Source organism: Oryzias latipes, chromosome 24, assembly GCF_053564925.1.
Source record: "Oryzias latipes strain Hd-rR chromosome 24, Olatipes_Hd-rR_3.1".
Lineage (NCBI taxonomy): Eukaryota > Metazoa > Chordata > Actinopteri > Beloniformes > Adrianichthyidae > Oryzias > Oryzias latipes.
In genome coordinates this window covers 21,260,034-21,286,310 of record NC_136260.1, presented here as the reverse complement: position 1 = coordinate 21,286,310, position 26,277 = coordinate 21,260,034, and the positions used below count along the sequence as shown (strand labels likewise).

General features: G+C 41.9%; 1 protein-coding gene across 38 annotated transcripts in view; it reads left to right on the top strand.

Moving 5' to 3' along the window:
- Positions 1 to 674: 674 nt before the first annotated feature.
- The window catches only part of nrxn3b (neurexin 3b), a 330,206-nt gene continuing 304,603 nt past the window's right edge, over positions 675 to 26,277 (top strand). For all 38 annotated transcript variants that reach the window (XR_013654201.1, XR_013654205.1, XR_013654204.1 and 35 more), the window contains exon 1: positions 675 to 1,125. The gene's annotated coding sequence lies outside the window, so the exon portion shown is untranslated. The remainder of the gene's footprint in view (positions 1,126 to 26,277) is intronic.

The following is a 26,277-nucleotide window of genomic DNA, read 5'->3' as shown; positions in this document are numbered from 1 at the left end:
CAGTTAATAGGTAGCCACAATTTTTATCTTGTATATCTATCAGACAATTGTTCATTATTGTTAATAAAAAATAAATAAATAAAACAGAGGGCAGTAGGGCACTTTTATATATGAGACAAAAAGAGCAGGTGCCCAAGCACCCATAGGGCCATATGTATGCATGTACCTGTTGATGGGAAATGTGTGCAGGCTTATATCTGCACCAACAGTCCCACTAACAACTCAAAAGTGAATTTCTAATAACTTTATAAATACATTTTATCATTACTATTATTAACATGAACTACTGCCACTCTGCAGAAACTAAAAGACCATTGGGAACGCTTTGAAAATAGATCAAGTGATGATCGGAGTGGGATTTTACCACCAGGCACTTTTGGAATTGGTTGTCATTTTACAAACCTCCCCCAGTCTATAGCCATTAGGTTGAATTTCAGGATTCTTGTCAGAAGCCATAAAGATGACGAGGATGAAGGTCTACAACCATCTCTGTATCAGCATCTTTTCGTATCTTGCAGCACATCTGTTTTTTTCCTGCAAGATTACGATAAGTAGATTTGGCTTAAACAGAAAGTGTGTTTTAGTTTATTATTATAATCATTATTATTAGTTTTATCAGGTTGGTTTAGATAAAGTGGTTAATTTCAAGGAAAATGTCCCTTTAGTTTGATTCTACACAGGTTCAGCACCAGGCGCTGTCCATGGTGCTGGCCCATGAGCGATCCTTCCTGCCTCACTTCTTCGTAAATTCCTGCGCACATTCGGTGATTGGCCTTCATAGCTCCAAACACGAGGAATCCTTGATTTGTAATCGTCCCTGACTGCTTCTCTCCCTTGTTGTCTGTACCAATGTCGTGCCGTAGCTCAGCCCCTCCACCCCACACCGCGCTGAGCTCAGTAGAAGGCGGGTCGGTAAGAGAATCCACGGTCCCGTCAGCAGTTGCGCTGAGTGAGCCGAGAGATGCGCGTTCACTGATCCGGAGGAAGCCGGACCGCTGCCTTTTCCTCCAACATTCTGCATCCATGCGCGGTTTCCAACTCCTCCTGATGGACTCCTTTTCTGGATTAATGTAAACCACATAGTCGGACTTTAGGTGTTTGGAATCGTCGCTTACAGGCGCGAAGGTAGGAATTAATTGATCACATTATCGTTGCGAGATATTTGAGCTGATCTGCAGAATCCATTCGAAATTAGGCGCATGTGGTTGATAAGTTGGAGGGCTCTCACCTGCAGTCTAACCTGCAGTAATAGAGAAAAGCTAAATTCTAGACCTGCAGTTGATGCGTTTAGAGCCAAAGTTTCGCTTCACCAAAAGAGCCGTAAGCTGCCAACAAAGCAACCCGCGGGGCAAGTATGGAAGAAACTTCGTAAGGACACTAATTATTGACTTTAGATGGTGTCCTTGCAATTATAATTCACTACTCCTGTCCAAAGTATGGCTTTTATTTTAGAGGCAAACGTCGTGCGTCCTTGAGCAGAAGCCAGACTGCCACCGTGCGAGAGGCAGAGGGAAAAACCTAAACTACTACTAATAAAAAAAATCTGACTTTATGAATGCATTTATTTCCTTTCCATCAAGACAATGCTGCGAGGATGGATTCCGTTAATGGACAGAATCAATCTGACTGCATTCCTGCCTTCACCGCAGTCCTTTTTTTTTTTTTTTTAAAGAAGGACACATCATCTCATTGACTTAGCCAGCAAACAGCTCGGATCTCTGTCTGATTGAAAATTAATGGTGAAAAATTGAAGAAAATGGTCCGTGACAAGACTCCATCCTGTAAGAATGAGCTGTCAGCTCATATTTGAGAAAACTCATATCTGATTGATGAAATAGATTGCTTTTAGGGATGTGTGTTCGTGGAAGAAAAAAAAACAAAAAGAGAAGCAGGAAATGGAATTTTACTCAATTCCCTGAATCTTCTTAACAATAAGAAGTTGTTAATTTTTGTTTTTTTCTTTATATAAAAAATTATTGTGCCCACAGTGTAGTTATGAGTCATTCCCTTCAAAATAAAACGGCTGAATGCACATCCTCCAAGAGTGCTGATTCCACATTTTTGGCCAGGGGTTATATTTTAATGGTGACATCTGCGGCTTTGTATCAGGGGACTGAAGCGAGTGTCCATTCAATTTAAAGGTAAGGGGCCGGGTAGTGAGGTTTCTGCAGGAGAACACCAAAAGGGTGTTTGCGAAACCCTTCAAACTGGATTGGAACTTTAAGCCAATTCCATGATTGTAAATCATATTTTTCTGCGGTGTCCTCCCCCTCCTTAAAATAAATCCTGGTGGTGCTTTGTGTACCCAGCAGACTAATAGGTCTGGACACTCCCCTACTGTAGTGCAGTCTTGTCTGCTGTGACTGATGTCGAATTAAATCGTTCCTCCGGGCTGAGGTTTGTGATAGACAGGAAGCACAGTGAGGGATGGAGGGGTCTCCTGATGGGGGCTCAGTTGCATTAAAAAACATGTCAATAAATCTGCAGCAGCAAAGCTGGACGCTTCGATACATCATTCATGGCCAGTCTGTGACACAACCCATGCAGGCCATCTTAGATCTTGCTCTATTTAATAATTCAATGTTTATTTCCAGAAAAAAAGAAAAAAAATTACAGAGCAAGCTAGCCACAGTAACACTCATACCAAGGTGTGAGCATGATGTGCTGCCAATACAAAGTTTGATTCATTCCAGGATGTACGTATGTGTTGCAGTGAAGGAAACAAAATGTGCCAATTCATAGAAACAAACAAAAAATTGAGTTCTAGAAAAAATGGAGCTGGAAAAACAATGTTGGCAACAATACATTAAGAATAGAAAACAAGGATTGAGGACAGAAAAATGCCAGAATGTTTAATTACTGTGGAAACTAACCAGAAAGAAACAACAGGGCTGGTAATTTGTATGGGAACCAAAATGAGAGAGAGGATCTTAACTGAGCAGAAAAAAAGAAAAAAAATCTGAGGTCAATATAATAACATCAAACAGGAAATTATTTTACTTTTGAAAGTTGACAGAACTGGAGAGCTTTTCCCTCAGACTGAAGTGTGAAATCTTCATTGCCAGGTGTGAGGTTAGCTGTGGGGCACTTTTCATAACAAAACTGTGAGAAACTTTGTCAGTAAAACAAGCTGACAGCATGAAGGGCAAAAAGTTGTGGATGTTAATTCCAGTTTTGGATGAATACTTTCATGGTTTATAGATGCATTCACGAGTTCATCTGCAGTTAAATGGTTTCCATGTACTGTATAAGAGTACTGGACATAGTGACTCCTCCTCCTCCTTGGTGTTCCAAACAGGAAGTACCGGCTGGCTCAAAAAAGCCAAAATCCCATAGACTTCAATAGAGAAATAATTCTGATTTATGTGGATCTGCATTCTAATTATTTTAGAAAATTGGCAGATTTTGTCTTTCAGTGGCCTTCCAAAAAGCTCACTCTAAATTGGTGAGTGTGGCTGCCATAGAAATGTTGACTGAGATGATGTCACCTGGCTTCAACATGACAGTGTCCTAATTGCAAATAAATAAATAAAAAATAATAAGGGAATGTATTGACTTCTTTTGGTTGGAGTCGGAAGTAAACCCTATAAGTGACGTCATACTAACTCAGTCCAGTTCTCCTTTACAGTCGATGGTGGTTTCTCTTGAACAGACGGCTAACTAAAGAACTGATGCTAGCATTGTTAGCATTCACTGGCCGTCAGCGACACCTGACACCGTAGACAGACAACATACCCTACGAGTCAAGCTAATTGAATAGGGGCCAGGCTAATTATTAAACCAAACTGACATCTCGGGTTTCATGAGCATATGGAACGGTGCTCAATCAAGGGACGCGGCAAAGATCACCCCACGTATGCGGCTATACCCTCCTCCTTTCTGCTTATTTGGGTTGTTTCCTCACTCAGAACCTTTTAACCTCTCTGTCATCCCGCTGAGTAACTTTCCAGAGAAAGACAAACATCTAGGCTGGCAACTCCGTGTTGTTGTAGATCCAGACTCCTGAAAAAAGACTTGCATGTGAGCTGCACGCGGTGCATTAGCATAGGTATCAGTTACTAGAATTCAATAGCTCGCCTGCTGCAGCAAGATTAACTATTCAGGGCAGGTGGTAAAAGGACCTATTGTGTTGCACGGCTCTGTGCCGCTGTCATGATTGGACAATGCATTTGTCTGGTGCGCAACACACTGCCAAAACAATTGCAAGGGCAAAGGGCTGGAAGAGTACACACACATATAAGATTTCAGCATGTAAATGATTTGGAACCATAATGGGCAAATTCAAAAAGAACTGTAGGAGAGCAGGCGAAGCTTCAACACAGTAGGACTTTTTTCAATATTTCAGAGGTATTTCCTGCAGGTTCAGGTGATGAAGAGTCTATGAACATGTGTTCACCTGAAGACGTGTTAAACTGTAGCCTTGATGAAATGCAAAGAAGAAGCTGCAAATTTTTTCAGTATGTTTTGTAGAAAAAATATTAATGACAAATACTTAATATTTATGCAATTTACTATGAAAAACAAGAACAAAAAACCTTATTAAAGACAATGTTTTCTCTACAGGACAGTTGGAAAATGTTATGTGATATGGACTAAAAGGGGCCTGTTGGATATTGTATCTTACTGGTCAGGGTTATTTCTTTTTTTTTTTTTTTTTACTTTACTTCTCTCAAACAAAAAGTTCTTGTTGCTCTAAAATGTTTGGTAGGGGCTGGAACTACAAATTAAATATATTTCCATTATTATTCAAGTTATTTAGGCTTTATTTTAGCCCTTTTTTATTCAAAAGCAGTTAATCTCATTTGTAAGTCAACCTTTAAAAGAAACCAAACATTTTGGGATTTTGCTAACCCCGATGAACCAAATTTTGTTGGTTTGTCAGAGGTTTTCAAACTTTTTTGAACCAAAGTACAGTTTTTCCTCGAAAAAGTCATAAAGAACACCACCAACTGAAAAATGTCGTAAAAAATAAAAACTGTAATTTGTATTAACAACCTTCCGTCAACACAGATTAAATAAACACAAAAAAATGTCTTGTAATACTTCCACCTCTTTAGTGTGAAACCCGGTTCTGTTTGGATGAACACAGATCTGATCTCCTGCCAGTGATCAATGCTGTTTAGACCAATTCGGTGAAATTAAATAATTCCCATGGTTCACATCTCTGACAGCAGCATACTGGCCTTTTTGTGGCATGCACTGAGAACCTCTTGAACAGATTCACCTCTTTCCTTGCTACTGTGTCGTCTGAATACTTTCCTTTTCACTGATCTTTGTTACTCTTTGTTTTCCCTTTTTTTAAATGCTGTGTTGTCTGTTTCATCCCCTTCTTGTAATTGCTGTTGGAAACTGATCATTGCAGCTGTTGGGTAACACACTCTCTGTGTCCAGAGTTGGCTAAGAACTGTTCAATCTTGCTTTATGGACTGGGACAGAGTTAGCCCTACTCCCTTCATACTCTAGCAAAATCATGCCTCCAACCCCCACTCCATAGACCAACTGGTTCTTGTGCTAACCAGCTATTCTAACTGTCCCAAACTAGTACACACTAGACTCTTCCTCCATGTTTAAAACTGGGCTAAAATCTCAGAGAATCGTCATCTTTAACTGCAGCCAAAGCAGGTTTTTAATGAACTGAAAGGCAGAGCAACAGGCAGGTGTATTGACTTCCTTAAAAGCTATTGTTGTGTCTGTTTGGTCTGTGTTCAGACCTGTGCTAACACAATTCTGACAGGGAAAGACATTAGCAGTGATCTGAGATGTTGCTGTTAAATAAAAAAATAAAATAAAAAAATAGAAAGCATCCATGAAACTTGCCATCCTTTCCTGCAGTAGACATTAGACTTAAACCAAGTCAGTGGATCTAGTGTACACTGTCCACCCTGAGACTAGCAGGTCATGGGTTCAAATCCACAGCAGCAGTGTTTCCATTACACTTATGTACAAAACTTTTTGTCCATGAGCTTGTGATGGGAAGGTTGGGAAATACCCGTACACATTTGTCTTCACGTACTTGGTGAAGACAAATGCAAAACATAGAAAAAAATAAATATTTATAAAATATAATAAAGTTAAAGGTGGATGTAAAATTAAGCACGAAAACAAAAAAAAATAATACATAGAAATAAAGAGGGATAGGAAGAGGGGGCAGGTGAAATCAAATACAAAGGTTGAACTTAGGGGATGTTATTGCACATATTAATACACAGTAAAGAGATTTGCTCTCTTTCTTTTATCTCACCACATTGTAATCTATTCTCTTTTATGAAATGTTTTTGATGTGTTTTGTTTTAGCAGTGTAGTTTTTTAAGCACTTTTTTGTAAATTTAAAAAAAAAAATCTCTCTGTCACTGTACAGCACTTCAGGTCTCAATGGACAATTTAAGTGCTTTAAAAATAAAGTCAATTATTATTTATTACGTTTGTTAAAACGTAGTATACTTAATAATTTAAAGTCTTACTGTGATCAGATCTTTTTACATCAACAGGGAGACCTTGTAATGTTTGTCTGTTAACCATAAATATGTTTAATTTTGACAAAAAAACTGGTATAATATGATCATATCGCATAATCCAAAGTTATAAAACTTTGAAACAATTAACAATCTATTACATTTATTTACTTCTTTGTATTTTCCAATAGTTTTTCTGGTCAAATTTTAGAAAGATATCATTTAACCAAGTAATTAGCAGAATTAAAGCTACAAGTAGCATTTAGCGGGCCCGAGCACGTGCCACCGCCTGGCACGAGCGACCGCCCCGTGAGCAACGCCCTGCTCGAGCCATTCTCGTCGTTTTTTCTTGTCCATTCTGGAGCTCCAAGCTAATGTTAATATGACAGCAGCCTGTGGGGGGGGGGGGGGGGGGGGGACTATAATCTGTTGCCTTAAGGGACAAAGACTTTTGCATATAGCATTAAAAAAAAATTCTTAAATCTAAGCCTCGTTTAGACCTGCTCATTTTCTCATCAAGTAGAAGAAGGTTTTTATCAGATTAAGAAACAAGCAATGATGATAATTGCTATCACTGTCCCTAAGGATGAGAACAATAGAACTCATTCAATTTTCACTACAATGTCTAGATGAGTGTCAGCTATGTCTGATAACTTGGTGAATTAGCTGGACCGGGATCTTACAAAGTGCAGGTGGTTTAACGTCCAGTGTGATGAGTCTGTGGACGGCAACAGTACAGCATAGCTTTTGGTTTCCACAAGAGAAGAATTCCTGACACATCTGCCCTAACAGACAACAACAAGAGGAGTTGAAATGTATAACACGGTGAAGGAGTTTTTGTGCAGAAAAAGGTACCATTAGAAAAGCTGGTAGCCATACCTGCAGACGGGGCTCCTGCTATGATTGACCGACAAACAGGTTTCATCACTCACTGTAAAGCTGACCAAGACTTTCCAAAATGTCTGCATTACTGCTGCTTCTTTCACCAGTAGGCCTTATGTGCAGAAGTGATTGGCTCTGGACATATAATGACTCCTATTGTGAAAATCATAAAAAACCTCAGCTGCAAAGCAAAACAGAACAGGATTTTTAAGGTGCTATTGGTGGAGATATCTGCTGAATATGGTGAATATGAATATGGTGAATCTGAACTTGTATTCTTGACTGACATTACTGGAAAACTAAACCACTTGATCTGCGAGCTGCAAGACATTGGCAAAACTATATTTTTTTATTGACCAGCCTCCCTGAGCCAGTGTTTTTCTTGTGGGGATCTTTTCTGCCAGGGCTTTCCAGCTTGGTCAGTGGATGTTGCTGCAGTTGTCTACCTTGCTGGGACAGCTGGAGTTAAACACAGCAGCCTCACGGCTGTGAAGTGGACCCCGTTGCTGTCCCAGTCTGGATGGGCACTGTGGTGATGTTCCAATGTTCAGGCTGGCTCCTGGTATGAAGAGATTCCCAATTACCATTTCCTAACCGCAGAGCCAAGGATGTGTTTACATGTTTAGGTCAAAAATGTGATGAACAGCTTCATGTTGTCTATTGATGTAAGTTTAAACCTAAACATGTTTCCCTGTTACTAATCCAGTTGATGTGGTTCTCCATCTGTTTCTAGGTGATAGAAAAGCATTTTTTTATATTTAGAGCTCCAAGCAAACAAACAGTTGTCTATATAAGAGCTTTTACAATTGTGGACTTTTAGCCGGTCTCTGAATACATGTGACCAATGTATGGTGGATTTTCACAGACTTTGTTTAAAACTGAAGGTGACAGAGACTTTGGAGAAGTGGCTACATTGCTCTGGACTTCTTTGTTTCATCCACAGAAGAGTAAAATATGTGATTGATTTTGAAAAGCTGCTGAAAAATGTATCTTTTTAAAATTGCAATTTCTAATTTGGGTTTTACATTTTGTGTTCCATTTTTTGTGATTGTATTAGAAAGATTTGTTATTTATTTGGTGTTTAAAGGTGGTACATATTGTATATACACAATCTTCTTAGAGACATTTGCTATATGTTGTGTTTGTTGTCGTTGTAGTTTAATTTCTTTGGATGTATTGAAAGGAAATGAAAAGAAGTTGCAGCATTGATTAAAAAAGCATAAAAGAGACATTTACTGTCTGATGTTACATCTGTAGGAGTGTACTGAGGCTGGGTTTTGTTTTGGAGCACATTCATATATTTTGTTTGTAAAAAAAAAAAAAGATAAAATATAAAGTTAATTGTATTTTGGATGAATAAAAAAGCAATGATTAGTGCTAAGGATGTATAAAAGACAAACAAAACAAAGGAAATTGCTGTAATTTAGTGTTGAACTAGGCTTTCTAACTGTTCTACTTTCTGTCTGCCACTCCTGGCTAATTTACATGTGAGCACACAGCCGGGGGTTGGGGGGGGGGCTAACTCCACTCCTGCAGCAGGGGAGACTGATGAAAAGCTTGAGGATGTAAGATTGAATAAATAAAATCCTAGAGTTGACCAGTTCATTTTATAAATGTAAATATTTTTTATTTTGGTGCTGATAAACTAAACAGAAGTTATGATAAAAATATTTGCTTGAGTCAAAATGTCCCAAAATTTGCTTTTAGCACAATAGGGTGATTAAGGTGGTTAAATGTTTCTCGTACGTATAGTGCTGCTTTTCAAACATGGAGCTTTGTAGGACGCATCTAATTCTGAAATCTCAGCTTCCTGAGACAAACGGCTGATTTCCTATGAAGCTTGATTAAATGATCATGCTTCATGATCATTTATGAACATATATAGCTCGTCCAAAATTGTCATATCCATGGGTTCAGAATGGAAGTTTCATCAAATCTATTTAATTTCAGTGAGATCAGACAAGGAATGTGAACGTGAGAGCAACATTTGTGCATGGTGAGATACCCAACTTCGCCGCTCTGTCACGACCACACCCCCGCGTTGAAAGATTTGTTTTTCATCAGAGTAAACTTCAATGGTTTTTCAACAGGTGGACGTCATTTTGAGGTGTGTTTGCTCATCCTACTTGGAGCAGTGATGCTCCAAGTAAAACATGTCATTTCCTGTTGCCAACAGGTGGCGCTACACCTGTTTCGGATTTTTCCACTGCAGATGTGTTCAAAGTCAGACTACAATCATGCACAACAAATTTGGATCAGATTAGATTATTTATGGCTGAGTAATGGCCATTTTTCTTTTCATGGCGTGATTTCGAAACGACCTCAAATTTTGACGCGCCGCCACGGTCACAAACAACCGTAAAAACTTAAAAGCTTCGCAATTTAAGATCGGACATGTGTTTAGTTTACAAAACCAAAGTTTGGAGTCATTGTTCAAAAATCTCTAGGAGGAGTTCGTTCTAGAACGAGGCCTGCAAATGACCAAAATACAGCAAAAATGACATATTGACACCAATATAGCAGACTTCCTGTGCGACTGACAGCTTGGTCCCAAGAGACTTTTTTGTAGGTTTCTATCTGATGAACATGTCCTGTAAAAATCAAGCTTGTATGTTAAAGAACATGGCGGGGCTCTCAAAAACAAACATGGTAGGTGGCGCTATTGAGCCGTTTTTTGTTCACCCATGCAAGTGCTGTGTATCTAAGTTGGAGATATGTAAGAGGCCTCTCATTCTGAAATCTCAGCCTCGTGATACAAACGGCTGATTTTTTATGAATTTTTAATTATCTGACTGCAACGCAATCAACCACTTCCTGTTTGGCACTGGCTTGCGCAGGCACCGTCAGGTGTACACCCATGAAACTTTAGACGATGAGAGAAGACCCTTATGAGTATCTCCTGTTGTAATTTTATGAATGTCGGACAAAGCACAGAGAAAAGATAGGTCAGAATGTGACATAAAATGTATTTGTCAATATCTAGGTGGCGCTATGGAGCTCGTCCAAGATTGTCATATCCATTGGTTCAGAATGGAAGCCTCATCACCTCTATTGAATTTCAGTGAGATTGGACAAGGAATGTGCACGTGAGAGCAACTTTTGTGTGCATGGCGAGACGCCCAACTTCGCCGCTCTGTCACGACCACACCCCCGCATTGAAAGTTATGGCTTTTTATCAGAGTAAACATCAATGGCTTTTCAACAGGTGGACATCATTTTGAGGTGTGTCGGCTCATCCTACTTGGAGCAGTGATGCTCCAAGTAAAACATGTCATTTCCTTTTACCAGCAGGTGGCGCTACACCTGTTCTGGATTTTTCCACTTCTGATGTGTTCAGAGTCAGACTACAATCATGCATATCAATTTTGGATCAGATTGGATTTTGCATGGCTGAGTAATGGCCATTTTTCTTTTCATGGCGTGTTTTCAAAATGACCTCCATTTTCGACGCGCCGCCACGGTCACAAACATCCGTAAAAACTTAAAAGCTTCGCAATTTAACATCGGACATGTGTTTAGTTTACAAAACCAAAGTTTGGAGTCATTATTCACAAATCTCTAGGAGGAGTTCGTTCTAGAGCGAGGCCTGCAAATGTCCAAAATGGAGCAAAAATGACATATTGACCTCAATATATCAGACTTCCTGTGCGAGTGACCGGTGGGTCCTTTCAGACTTTTTTGTAGGTCTCCATCTGAAGAACATGCCCTGTAAAAATCAAGCTTGTACGTTAAAGCGTATGCGGGGCGTCGGGACAAAAGTCACTGTAGGTGGCGCTATCGAGCCGTTTTTCTGCGCCCATGCCAATCTCCTATAAAATACGAAATTTTTCGCGACTCCTGATGTGTGTGCCAAATTTGGTGAGTTTTGGGGTATGTTAAAGGCCTCAAAAAGGCGACTCTTTCGGTAGAATAATAATAATAATAATAATTAAAGCTACAAGTAGCATTTAGCGGGCCCGAGCACGTGCGACCGCGTGGCACGAGCGACCGCCCCGTGAGCAACGCCCTGCTCGAGCCATTCTCGTCGTTTTTTCTTGTCCATTCTGGAGCTCCAAGCTATTGTTAATACGACAGCAGCCTGGGGGGGGGGGGGGGGGGGGGGGGCTGTAATCTGTTGCCTTAAGGGACAAAGACTTTTGCATATAGCATGAAAAAAATTCAAGCAATGATGATAATTGCTATCACTGTCCCTAAGGATGAGAACAATAGAACTCATTCAATTTCCACTACAATGTCTAGATGAGTGTCAGCTATGTCTGATAACTTGGCCAATTAGCTGGACCGGGATCTTGCAAAGTGCAGGTGGTTAACGTCCAGTGTGATGAGCCTGTGGACGGCAACAGTACAGCATAGCTTTTGGTTTCCACAAGAGAAGAACTCCTGACACATCTGCCCTAACAGACATCTACAAGAGGAGTTGAAATGTATAACACGGTGAAGGAGTTTTTGTGCAGAAAAAGGTACAATTAGAAAAGCTGGTAGCAGTGACTGCAGATGGGACTCCTGCTATGATCAATAGACAAACAGGTTTCATCACTCACTGTAAAGCTGACCCAGACTTTCCAAAATGTCTGCATTACTGCTGCGTCATTCACCAGCAGGCCTTATGTGCAGAAGTGATTGGCTCTGGACATATAATGACTCTTATTCTGAAAATCGTAAACAACCTCAGCTGCAAAGCTAAACAGCACAGGATTTTTAAGGTGCTATTGGAGGAGATGTCTGTTGAATATGGTGAATATGAACATTGTGAATCTGAACTTGCATTCTTGACTGACATTACTGGAAAACTAAACCACTTGATCTGCGAGCTGCAAGACAATGGCAAAACTATTTTTTTTTGACCAGCCTGCCTGAGCCAGTGTTTTTCTTGTGGGGATCTTTTCTGCCAGGGCTTGTCAGCTTGGTCAGTGGATGTTGCTGCAGTTGTCTACCTTGCTGGGACAGCTGGAGTTAAACACAGCAGCTCACGGCTCTGAAGTGGACCCCGTTGCTGTCCCAGTCTGGATGGGCACTGTGGCGATGTTCCAATGGCCAGGCTGGCTCCTGGTATAAAGAGATTCCCAAATACCATTTCCTAACCGCAGAGCCAAGGATGTGTTTACATGTTTAGGTCAAAAATGTGATGGACAGCTTCATGTTGTCTAAACATGCCACCCTGTTATTAATCCAGTTGATATGGTTCTCCATCTGTGTCTAGGTGATAGAAAAGCATTTTTTTTATATTTAGAGCTCTAAGCAAACAAACAGTTGTCTATATAAAAGAGTTTTTACAATTGTGCACTTTTAGCAGGTCTCTGAGTTCATGTGACCAATGTATGGTGGATTTTCACAGACCTTGTTTAAAACTGAAGGTGAGAGAGACTTAGAGAAATGGCTTCATTGTTCTGGAGTTCTTTGTTTCATCCACAGAAGAGTAGAATTGGTGATTGATTTTGAAAAGCTGCTGAAAAAAGTATCTTTTTCAAATTGCAATTTCTAACTTGGGTTTTACATTTTGTGTTCCATTTTTTGTGCTTTAATTGGGAAGCATTTGTTATTTGTTTGGTGTTTTTAAGGTTCTGCAAATATACACATCATTTTTTAGAGACATTTGTTATCAGTTGTGTTTGTTGATTTGTAGTTTAATTTCATTGGATGTATAGATGTCGTGTGGGGGGGGAGGCTCGAGAGCAGGTAGGACCCAGGCGCAGAGACGGGAGGCAAACGGGTTCAGGGCAAGTGGGTTTATTTAACTAACAAAAAGCGCTGCAGAGCAGGATGACAAAACTAAAAACAAAAACTTACTGTGGCATGGCAAGGGACATGGACGCCAGACAAGAAGACGTGATCAACATGAGCAGAAGTTAATGGACCAGCACAGGAGGAAGGCAGAGACAAGACTTATATACAGACAGGGCAGACAAGACACAGGTGAACACGATTAGGGCAGATGGGGACCAAAGGAAGTAAAACTCAAGAAACATGACAAGACAGGAAACCTTTCAAAATAAAACAGGAAACAGAACCAAACAAGACAGAACAAGAACTAAAGCGAAAAAAAAGACAACAAACTGAAACCATGACAATAGAAAGGAAAAGAAGTTCAAACATTGATTATAAAAAAGGATATAAGAGATAAAAAAAAAAGAAAAAGGAAAAGAAAAAAGATAAAATATTGATTTAATTGCATTTTGAATGAATAAAAAACAATGATTAATAGAATCAGAATCAGAATCAGGAATCAGAAAAAGTTTTATTGCCAGGTTCAGTAGAGCGCACTTTACAAAACGAGGAATTTGACTTGGTGTATAGTGTAATTAAGAATAAGTTAAAAATTAAGTTAACAACAACAACACACTATATACAGTAGAGTAAGGTGAATTAAAGTGGGAGCACAGATGGGCTGGGATGGTGGGGCCTGTAAGTGGCACCGACAGTCCTTTGGTGGGCGGGGGGGGGGGGGGGGGTCACCTGGGGGAGTTGGGGTTCTGTTCAGCAGGCTGGCTGCAGTGGGGAAGAAGCTGTTCTTGTGGCGCGAGGTCCTGGTCCTTATGGACCGGAGCCTCTTGCCAGAAGGGAGGGGCCGAAAGAGATTATGTCCTGGATGAGAGGGGTTGGCTACAATCCTGGCTGCCCGCCTCCAGGTCCTGGAGATGTGCAGCTCCTGGAGAGACGGGAGGTGGCAGCCGATCACCTTCTCTGCTGAGTGGATGACGCGTTGCAGCTTGGCCTTGTCTCTGGCCGTGGCCGCAGCGAACCAGACTGTGATGGAGGACGTGAGGGTGGATTCGATGATGGCGGTGTAAAAGTCTACCAGCATCTTTTCAGGGAGGTGAAACTTCTTCAGCTGCCTCAGGAAGTACATCCTCTGCTGGACCTTCTTAGTGATGGAGCTGATGTTCTGCTCCCACTTGAGGTCCTGGCTGATGATGGTTCCCAGGAAGCAGAAGGACTCCACAGAGGTCACCGGGGAGTCACAGAGGATGACAGGGGGGAGGGGGGCTGGGGCCTTCCTGAAGTCCACTGTCATCTCCACTGTCTTCAGAGCATTAAGCTCCAGGTTGTTAGCGCTGCACTATGACACCAGCCTGGCTATTTCACTCCTGTAGGCCGACTCATCTCCGTCAGAGATGAGGCCGATGAGTGTGGTGTCGTCAGCAAACTTCAGGAGTTTGACAGACAGGTGACCAGCTGTGCAGCTGTTTGTGTACAGGGAGAGTAACAGGGGTGAAAGGACACAGCCCTGGGGGGATCCGGTGCTTGTGGTCCGAGTATCTGAGACGAGCTTCCCCAGCCTCACATACTGCTGTCTGTCCGTCAGGAAGTCTGTGATCCACCTGCAGGTGGAGTCAGGCACATTCATCTTGGAGAGTTTTTAATACTAAAGATGTATGAAAGACATACCGAAAAAATATGTCTTTCAGTGTTTAACTGGCTGTCTTTGGATTATGCATGCCTGAGTAATGACCATTCTTACTCCTCATCTCTCTGTTCACTGCTTGCTAATTTACATAGCAGGGGTCCCAGCAGGAGGGGGCGGGGTTGTAACACGACTCCTTCAGCAGAGCCAGGCTGAGAGAGGCTTTGACATGTAAGATGTTAGATGTTAGAATGCCAGATGTTAGAATGACCAGTTCATTTTATATCTATGAAAATATTCAGGGAGCTATGGGACATGTTCAGCTTTAGGTCTGTGAAAATTGGTGTCGATTGTTGAAACATAAGTTACCATAAAGAAATGTTTGTTTGGAGTCTAGACAGATTTAACACAGGTTTTTGGATGAAAAGGATTTTTTATAAATCATCTGTTACACTTTTAAGTCTGAAAAAAATATGGAAGGCAGCAAACACAGATCCCTACCGTTTTTAATTTTTTTGTGCTGATATTTGAAAGATAAGTTATGCAAAAAAATAGGTGTTTGCAGTTTTGCCTAAAAAGACGTTTTCGGACCTTTTTGGATGTAATGCTCTGTAAGATGTCACCTGTAACTTCAATCATTCTGAATTTTTTTAGGAAGCAGTAGCACATAAATGCCTATGAAAGTTGAATTCTTGGTGCTGATAACCTAAACATAATTTATGCTAAAAATCTTTGTTCAGTCCAAAATTTCATTAAAAAAATCAAGTGATGAAGTTTCTCGTAGACCCTATAGTGTTACATATCAAAGCTGGAGGTTATTAAAGGCATCTAATTCTGAAATCTCAGCTTCCTGAGACAAACGGCTGATTTATAATAAATTTCTATTATTTGGGTGCACATAATCGACCACTTCCTGTTACGCAGGCACCGTCAGGTGTACACCCATGAAACTTTACATGATGAGAGAAGACCCTTCTGAGTATCTCCAGTTTTAATTTCATGCACATCGGACAAAGCAAAGAGAAAATACAGGGCAGAATGTGCCCCATGCAATAACTAGGTGGCGCTATAGAGCTCGTCCAAGATTGTCATATCCATGGGTTCAGAATAGAAGCTTCATCATATCCATTGAATTTCAGTGAGATTGGACAAGGAATGTGCACGTGAGAGCAACTTTTGTGTGCATAGCGAGATGCCCAACTTTGCCGCTCTGTCACGACCACACCCCCGCATTGAAAGTTATGGTTTTTTGTCAGAGTAAACTTCAATGGCTTTTCAACAGGTGGACGTCATTTTCAGGTGTGTCGGCTCATCCTACTCGGAGTAGTGATGCTCCAAGTAAAACATGTCATTTCCTCTTGCCAGCAGGTGGCGCTACACTTTTTCCAGATTTTTTCACTGCAGATGTGTTCAGAGTCAGACTACAATCATGCACATCAATTTTGGATCAGATTGGATTTTGCATGGCTGAGTAATGGCCATTTTTCTTTTCATGGCGTGTTTTCGAAACGACCTCCAATTTTGACGCGCCGCCATGGTCACAAACATCCATAAAAACTTAAAAGCTTCGCAATTTAACATCGGACATGTGTATAGTTTACACAACCAAAGTTTGAAGTCATTACTCCAAAATCTCTAGGAGGAGTTCGTTCTAGAGCGAGGCCTGCAAATGTCCAAAATGAAGCAAAAATGACATATTGACCTCAATATATCAGACTTCCTGTGCGAGTGACAGGTGGGTCCTTTCAGACTTTTTTGTAAGTCTCCATCTGAAGAACATGCCCTGTAAAAATCAAGCTTGTACGTTAAAGCGTATGCGGGGCGTCGGGACAAAAGTCACTGTAGGTGGCGCTATCGAGCCGTTTTTGTGCGCCCATGCCAATCTCCTATAAAATACGAAATTTTTCGCGACTCCTGATGTGTGTGCCAAATTTGGTGAGTTTTGGGGTATGTTAAAGGCCTCAAAAAGGCGACTCTTCCGGTAGAATAATAATAATAATAATAATAATAATAAACATTCGAATTACAATAGGGTCCTTGCACTCCGTGCTCGGGCCCTAATTAAAGCTACAAGTAGCATTTAGCGGGCCCGAGCACGTGCGACCGCGTGGCACGAGCGACCGCCCCGTGAGCAACGCCCTGCTCGAGCCATTCTCGTCGTTTTTTCTTGTCCATTCTGGAGCTCCAAGCTATTGTTAATACGACAGCAGCCTGGGGGGGGGGGGGGGGGGGGGGCTGTAATCTGTTGCCTTAAGGGACAAAGACTTTTGCATATAGCATGAAAAAAATTCAAGCAATGATGATAATTGCTATCACTGTCCCTAAGGATGAGAACAATAGAACTCATTCAATTTCCACTACAATGTCTAGATGAGTGTCAGCTATGTCTGATAACTTGGCCAATTAGCTGGACCGGGATCTTGCAAAGTGCAGGTGGTTAACGTCCAGTGTGATGAGCCTGTGGACGGCAACAGTACAGCATAGCTTTTGGTTTCCACAAGAGAAGAACTCCTGACACATCTGCCCTAACAGACAATTACAAGAGGAGTTGAAATGTATAACACGGTGAAGGAGTTTTTGTGCAGAAAAAGGTACAATTAAAAAAGCTGGTAGCAGTGACTGCAGATGGGACTCCTGCTATGATCAATAGACAAACAGGTTTCATCACTCACTGTAAAGCTGACCCAGACTTTCCAAAATGTCTGCATTACTGCTGCGTCATTCACCAGCAGGCCTTATGTGCAGAAGTGATTGGCTCTGGACATATAATGACTCTTATTCTGAAAATCGTAAACAACCTCAGCTGCAAAGCTAAACAGCACAGGATTTTTAAGGTGCTATTGGAGGAGATGTCTGTTGAATATGGTGAATATGAACATTGTGAATCTGAACTTGCATTCTTGACTGACATTACTGGAAAACTAAACCACTTGATCTGCGAGCTGCAAGACAATGGCAAAACTATTTTTTTTTGACCAGCCTGCCTGAGCCAGTGTTTTTCTTGTGGGGATCTTTTCTGCCAGGGCTTGTCAGCTTGGTCAGTGGATGTTGCTGCAGTTGTCTACCTTGCTGGGACAGCTGGAGTTAAACACAGCAGCTCACGGCTCTGAAGTGGACCCCGTTGCTGTCCCAGTCTGGATGGGCACTGTGGCGATGTTCCAATGGCCAGGCTGGCTCCTGGTATAAAGAGATTCCCAAATACCATTTCCTAACCGCAGAGCCAAGGATGTGTTTACATGTTTAGGTCAAAAATGTGATGGACAGCTTCATGTTGTCTAAACATGCCACCCTGTTATTAATCCAGTTGATATGGTTCTCCATCTGTGTCTAGGTGATAGAAAAGCATTTTTTTTATATTTAGAGCTCTAAGCAAACAAACAGTTGTCTATATAAAAGAGTTTTTACAATTGTGCACTTTTAGCAGGTCTCTGAGTTCATGTGACCAATGTATGGTGGATTTTCACAGACCTTGTTTAAAACTGAAGGTGAGAGAGACTTAGAGAAATGGCTTCATTGTTCTGGAGTTCTTTGTTTCATCCACAGAAGAGTAGAATTGGTGATTGATTTTGAAAAGCTGCTGAAAAAAGTATCTTTTTCAAATTGCAATTTCTAACTTGGGTTTTACATTTTGTGTTCCATTTTTTGTGCTTTAATTGGGAAGCATTTGTTATTTGTTTGGTGTTTTTAAGGTTCTGCAAATATACACATCATTTTTTAGAGACATTTGTTATCAGTTGTGTTTGTTGATTTGTAGTTTAATTTCATTGGATGTATAGATGTCGTGTGGGGGGGGAGGCTCGAGAGCAGGTAGGACCCAGGCGCAGAGACGGGAGGCAAACGGGTTCAGGGCAAGTGGGTTTATTTAACTAACAAAAAGCGCTGCAGAGCAGGATGACAAAACTAAAAACAAAAACTTACTGTGGCATGGCAAGGGACATGGACGCCAGACAAGAAGACGTGATCAACATGAGCAGAAGTTAATGGACCAGCACAGGAGGAAGGCAGAGACAAGACTTATATACAGACAGGGCAGACAAGACACAGGTGAACACGATTAGGGCAGATGGGGACCAAAGGAAGTAAAACTCAAGAAACATGACAAGACAGGAAACCTTTCAAAATAAAACAGGAAACAGAACCAAACAAGACAGAACAAGAACTAAAGCGAAAAAAAAGACAACAAACTGAAACCATGACAATAGAAAGGAAAAGAAGTTCAAACATTGATTATAAAAAAGGATATAAGAGATAAAAAAAAAAGAAAAAGGAAAAGAAAAAAGATAAAATATTGATTTAATTGCATTTTGAATGAATAAAAAACAATGATTAATAGAATCAGAATCAGAATCAGGAATCAGAAAAAGTTTTATTGCCAGGTTCAGTAGAGCGCACTTTACAAAACGAGGAATTTGACTTGGTGTATAGTGTAATTAAGAATAAGTTAAAAATTAAGTTAACAACAACAACACACTATATACAGTAGAGTAAGGTGAATTAAAGTGGGAGCACAGATGGGCTGGGATGGTGGGGCCTGTAAGTGGCACCGACAGTCCTTTGGTGGGCGGGGGGGGGGGGGGGGGGGTCACCTGGGGGAGTTGGGGTTCTGTTCAGCAGGCTGGCTGCAGTGGGGAAGAAGCTGTTCTTGTGGCGCGAGGTCCTGGTCCTTATGGACCGGAGCCTCTTGCCAGAAGGGAGGGGCCGAAAGAGATTATGTCCTGGATGAGAGGGGTTGGCTACAATCCTGGCTGCCCGCCTCCAGGTCCTGGAGATGTGCAGCTCCTGGAGAGACGGGAGGTGGCAGCCGATCACCTTCTCTGCTGAGTGGATGACGCGTTGCAGCTTGGCCTTGTCTCTGGCCGTGGCCGCAGCGAACCAGACTGTGATGGAGGACGTGAGGGTGGATTCGATGATGGCGGTGTAAAAGTCTACCAGCATCTTTTCAGGGAGGTGAAACTTCTTCAGCTGCCTCAGGAAGTACATCCTCTGCTGGACCTTCTTAGTGATGGAGCTGATGTTCTGCTCCCACTTGAGGTCCTGGCTGATGATGGTTCCCAGGAAGCAGAAGGACTCCACAGAGGTCACCGGGGAGTCACAGAGGATGACAGGGGGGAGGGGGGCTGGGGCCTTCCTGAAGTCCACTGTCATCTCCACTGTCTTCAGAGCATTAAGCTCCAGGTTGTTAGCGCTGCACTATGACACCAGCCTGGCTATTTCACTCCTGTAGGCCGACTCATCTCCGTCAGAGATGAGGCCGATGAGTGTGGTGTCGTCAGCAAACTTCAGGAGTTTGACAGACAGGTGACCAGCTGTGCAGCTGTTTGTGTACAGGGAGAGTAACAGGGGTGAAAGGACACAGCCCTGGGGGGATCCGGTGCTTGTGGTCCGAGTATCTGAGACGAGCTTCCCCAGCCTCACATACTGCTGTCTGTCCGTCAGGAAGTCTGTGATCCACCTGCAGGTGGAGTCAGGCACATTCATCTTGGAGAGTTTTTAATACTAAAGATGTATGAAAGACATACCGAAAAAATATGTCTTTCAGTGTTTAACTGGCTGTCTTTGGATTATGCATGCCTGAGTAATGACCATTCTTACTCCTCATCTCTCTGTTCACTGCTTGCTAATTTACATAGCAGGGGTCCCAGCAGGAGGGGGCGGGGTTGTAACACGACTCCTTCAGCAGAGCCAGGCTGAGAGAGGCTTTGACATGTAAGATGTTAGATGTTAGAATGCCAGATGTTAGAATGACCAGTTCATTTTATATCTATGAAAATATTCAGGGAGCTATGGGACATGTTCAGCTTTAGGTCTGTGAAAATTGGTGTCGATTGTTGAAACATAAGTTACCATAAAGAAATGTTTGTTTGGAGTCTAGACAGATTTAACACAGGTTTTTGGATGAAAAGGATTTTTTATAAATCATCTGTTACACTTTTAAGTCTGAAAAAAATATGGAAGGCAGCAAACACAGATCCCTACCGTTTTTAATTTTTTTGTGCTGATATTTGAAAGATAAGTTATGCAAAAAAATAGGTGTTTGCAGTTTTGCCTAAAAAGACGTTTTCGGACCTTTTTGGATGTAATGCTCTGTAAGATGTCACCTGTAACTTCAATCATTCTGAATTTTTTTAGGAAGCAGTAGCACATAAATGCCTATGAAAGTTGAATTCTTGGTGCTGATAACCTAAACATAATTTATGCTAAAAATCTTTGTTCAGTCCAAAATTTCATTAAAAAAATCAAGTGATGAAGTTTCTCGTAGACCCTATAGTGTTACATATCAAAGCTGGAGGTTATTAAAGGCATCTAATTCTGAAATCTCAGCTTCCTGAGACAAACGGCTGATTCATAATAAATTTCTATTATTTGGGTGCACATAATCGACCACTTCCTGTTACGCAGGCACCGTCAGGTGTACACCCATGAAACTTTACATGATGAGAGAAGACCCTTCTGAGTATCTCCAGTTTTAATTTCATGCACATCGGACAAAGCAAAGAGAAAATACAGGGCAGAATGTGCCCCATGCAATAACTAGGTGGCGCTATAGAGCTCGTCCAAGATTGTCATATCCATGGGTTCAGAATAGAAGCTTCATCATATCCATTGAATTTCAGTGAGATTGGACAAGGAATGTGCACGTGAGAGCAACTTTTGTGTGCATAGCGAGATGCCCAACTTTGCCGCTCTGTCACGACCACACCCCCGCATTGAAAGTTATGGTTTTTTGTCAGAGTAAACTTCAATGGCTTTTCAACAGGTGGACGTCATTTTCAGGTGTGTCGGCTCATCCTACTCGGAGTAGTGATGCTCCAAGTAAAACATGTCATTTCCTCTTGCCAGCAGGTGGCGCTACACTTTTTCCAGATTTTTTCACTGCAGATGTGTTCAGAGTCAGACTACAATCATGCACATCAATTTTGGATCAGATTGGATTTTGCATGGCTGAGTAATGGCCATTTTTCTTTTCATGGCGTGTTTTCGAAACGACCTCCAATTTTGACGCGCCGCCATGGTCACAAACATCCATAAAAACTTAAAAGCTTCGCAATTTAACATCGGACATGTGTATAGTTTACACAACCAAAGTTTGAAGTCATTACTCCAAAATCTCTAGGAGGAGTTCGTTCTAGAGCGAGGCCTGCAAATGTCCAAAATGAAGCAAAAATGACATATTGACCTCAATATATCAGACTTCCTGTGCGAGTGACAGGTGGGTCCTTTCAGACTTTTTTGTAAGTCTCCATCTGAAGAACATGCCCTGTAAAAATCAAGCTTGTACGTTAAAGCGTATGCGGGGCGTCGGGACAAAAGTCACTGTAGGTGGCGCTATCGAGCCGTTTTTGTGCGCCCATGCCAATCTCCTATAAAATACGAAATTTTTCGCGACTCCTGATGTGTGTGCCAAATTTGGTGAGTTTTGGGGTATGTTAAAGGCCTCAAAAAGGCGACTCTTCCGGTAGAATAATAATAATAATAATAATTAAAGCTACAAGTAGCATTTAGCGGGCCCGAGCACGTGCGACCGCATGGCACGAGCGACCGCCCCGTGAGCAACGCCCTGCTCGAGCCATTCTCGTCGTTTTTTCTTGTCCATTCTGGAGCTCCAAGCTAATGTTAATACGACAGCAGCCTGGGGGGGGGGGGGGGGGGGGGGGGGGGGGGGGGGGGGGGGGGCTGTAATCTGTTGCCTTAAGGGACAAAGACTTTTGCATATAGCATGAAAAAAATTCAAGCAATGATGATAATTGCTATCACTGTCCCTAAGGATGAGAACAATAGAACTCATTCAATTTCCACTACAATGTCTAGATGAGTGTCAGCTATGTCTGATAACTTGGCCAATTAGCTGGACCGGGATCTTGCAAAGTGCAGGTGGTTAACGTCCAGTGTGTTGAGTCTGTGGACGGCAACAGTACAGCATAGCTTTTGGTTTCCACAAGAGAAGAACTCCTGACACATCTGCCCTAACAGACAACTACAAGAGGAGTTGAAATGTATAACACGGTGAAGGAGTTTTTGTGCAGAAAAAGGTACAATTAGAAAAGCTGGTAGCAGTGACTGCAGATGGGACTCCTGCTATGATCAATAGACAAACAGGTTTCATCACTCACTGTAAAGCTGACCCAGACTTTCCAAAATGTCTGCATTACTGCTGCGTCATTCACCAGCAGGCCTTATGTGCAGAAGTGATTGGCTCTGGACATATAATGACTCTTATTCTGAAAATCGTAAACAACCTCAGCTGCAAAGCAAAACAGCACAGGATTTTTAAGGTGCTATTGGAGGAGATGTCTGTTGAATATGGTGAATATGAACATTGTGAATCTGAACTTGCATTCTTGACTGACATTACTGGAAAACTAAACCACTTGATCTGCGAGCTGCAAGACAATGGCAAAACTATTTTTTTTTGACCAGCCTGCCTGAGCCAGTGTTTTTCTTGTGGGGATCTTTTCTGCCAGGGCTTGTCAGCTTGGTCAGTGGATGTTGCTGCAGTTGTTTCCCTTGCTGGGACAGCTGGAGTTAAACACAGCAGCTCACGGCTCTGAAGTGGACCCCGTTGCTGTCCCAGTCTGGATGGGCACTGTGGCGATGTTCCAATGGCCAGGCTGGCTCCTGGTATAAAGAGATTCCCAAATACCATTTCCTAACCGCAGAGCCAAGGATGTGTTTACATGTTTAGGTCAAAAATGTGATGGACAGCTTCATGTTGTCTTTTGATGTAAGTTTAAACCTAAACATGCCACCCTGTTATTAATCCAGTTGATATGGTTCTCCATCTGTGTCTAGGTGATAGAAAAGCATTTTTTTTTATATTTAGAGCTCTAAGCAAACAAACAGTTGTCTATATAAAAGAGCTTTTACAATTGTGCACTTTTAGCAGGTCTCTGAGTTCATGTGACCAATGTATGGTGGATTTTCACAGACCTTGTTTAAAACTGAAGGTGAGAGAGACTTAGAGAAATGGCTTCATTGTTCTGGAGTTCTTTGTTTCATCCACAGAAGAGTAGAATTGGTGATTGATTTTGAAAAGCTGCTGAAAAAAGTATCTTTTTAAAATTGCAATTTCTAACTTGGGTTTTACATTTTGTGTTCCATTTTTTGTGCTTTAATTGGGAAGCATTTGTTATTTGTTTGGTGTTTTTAAGGTTCTGCAAATATACACATCATTTTTTAGAGACATTTGTTATCAGTTGTGTTTGTTGATTTGTAGTTTAATTTCATTGGATGTATAGATGTCGTGTGGGGGGGAGGCTCGAGAGCAGGTAGGACCCAGGCGCAGAGACGGGAGGCAAACGGGTTCAGGGCAAGTGGGTTTATTTAACTAACAAAAAGCGCTGCAGAGCAGGATGACAAAACTAAAAACAAAAACTTACTGTGGCATGGCAAGGGACATGGACGCCAGACAAGAAGACGTGATCAACATGAGCAGAAGTTAATGGACCAGCACAGGAGGAAGGGAGAGACAAGACTTATATACAGACAGGGCAGACAAGACACAGGTGAACACGATTAGGGCAGATGGGGACCAAAGGAAGTAAAACTCAAGAAACATGACAAGACAGGAAACCTTTCAAAATAAAACAGGAAACAGAACCAAACAAGACAGAACAAGAACTAAAGCGAAAAACAAGACAACAAACTGAAACCATGACAATAGAAAGGAAAAGAAGTTCAAACATTGATTATAAAAAAGGATATAAGAGATAAAAAAAAAGAAAAAGGAAAAGAAAAAAGATAAAATATTGATTTAATTGCATTTTGAATGAATAAAAAACAATGATTAATAGAATCAGAATCAGAATCAGAAATCAGAAAAAGTTTTATTGCCAGGTTCAGTAGAGCGCACTTTACAAAACGAGGAATTTGACTTGGTGTATAGTGCAATTAAGAATAAGTTAAAAATTAAGTTAACAACAACAACACACTATATACAGTAGAGTAAGGTGAATTAAAGTGGGAGCACAGATGGGCTGGGATGGTGGGGCCTGTAAGTGGCACCGACAGTCCTTTGGTGGGCGGGGGGGGGAGGGGGGGGGGTCACCTGGGGGAGTTGGGGTATTGTTCAGCAGGCTGACTGCAGTGGGGAAGAAGCTGTTCTTGTGGCGCGAGGTCCTGGTCCTGATGGACCGGAGCCTCTTGCCAGAAGGGAGGGGCCGAAAGAGATTATGTCCTGGATGAGAGGGGTTGGCTACAATCCTGGCTGCCCGCCTCCAGGTCCTGGAGATGTGCAGCTCCTGGAGAGACGGGAGGTGGCAGCCGATCACCTTCTCTGCTGAGTGGATGACGCGTTGCAGCTTGGCCTTGTCTCTGGCCGTGGCCGCAGCGAACCAGACTGTGATGGAGGACGTGAGGGTGGATTCGATGATGGCATCGTAGAAGTCTACCAGCATCTTTTCAGGGAGGTGAAACTTCTTCAGCTGCCTCAGGAAGTACATCCTCTGCTGGACCTTCTTAGTGATGGAGCTGATGTTCTGCTCCCACTTGAGGTCCTGGCTGATGATGGTTCCCAGGAAGCAGAAGGACTCCACAGAGGTCACCGGGGAGTCACAGAGGATGACAGGGGGGAGGGGGGCTGGGGCCTTCCTGAAGTCCACTGTCATCTCCACTGTCTTCAGAGCATTAAGCTCCAGGTTGTTAGCGCTGCACTATGACACCAGCCTGGCTATTTCACTCCTGTAGGCCAACTCATCTCCGTCAGAGATGAGGCCGATGAGTGTGGTGTCGTCAGCAAACTTCAGGAGTTTGACAGACAGGTGACCAGCTGTGCAGCTGTTTGTGTACAGGGAGAGTAACAGGGGTGAAAGGACACAGCCCTGGGGGGATCCGGTGCTTGTGGTCCGAGTATCTGAGACGAGCTTCCCCAGCCTCACATACTGCTGTCTGTCCGTCAGGAAGTCTGTGATCCACCTGCAGGTGGAGTCAGGCACATTCATCTTGGAGAGTTTTTAATACTAAAGATGTATGAAAGACATACCGAAAAATATGTCTTTCAGTGTTTAACTGGCTGTCTTTGGATTATGCATGCCTGAGTAATGGCCATTCTTACTCCTCATCTCTCTGTTCACTGCTTGCTAATTTACATAGCAGGGGTCCCAGCAGGAGGGGGCGGGGTTGTAACACGACTCCTTCAGCAGAGCCAGGCTGAGAGAGGCTTTGACATGTAAGATGTTAGATGTTAGAATGCTAGATGTTAGAATGACCAGTTCATTTTATATCTATGAAAATATTCAGGGAGCTATGGGACATGTTCAGCTATAGGTGTGTGAAAATTGGTGTCGATTGTTGAAACATAAGTTACCATAAAAAAATGTTTGTTTGGAGTCTAGACAGATTTAACACAGGTTTTTGGATGAAAAAGGATTTTTTATAAATCATCTGTTACACTTTTAAGTCTGAAAAAAATATGGAAGGCAGCAAACACAGATCTCTACCGTTTTTAATTTTTTTGTGCTGATATTTGAAAGATAAGTTATGCAAAAAAATAGGTGTTTGCAGTTTTGCCTAAAAAGACGTTTTCGGACCTTTTTGGATCAAATGTTGTCTAAAAGTTCACCTGTAACTTCAATCATTCTGAATTTTTTTAGGAAAACTAAACCA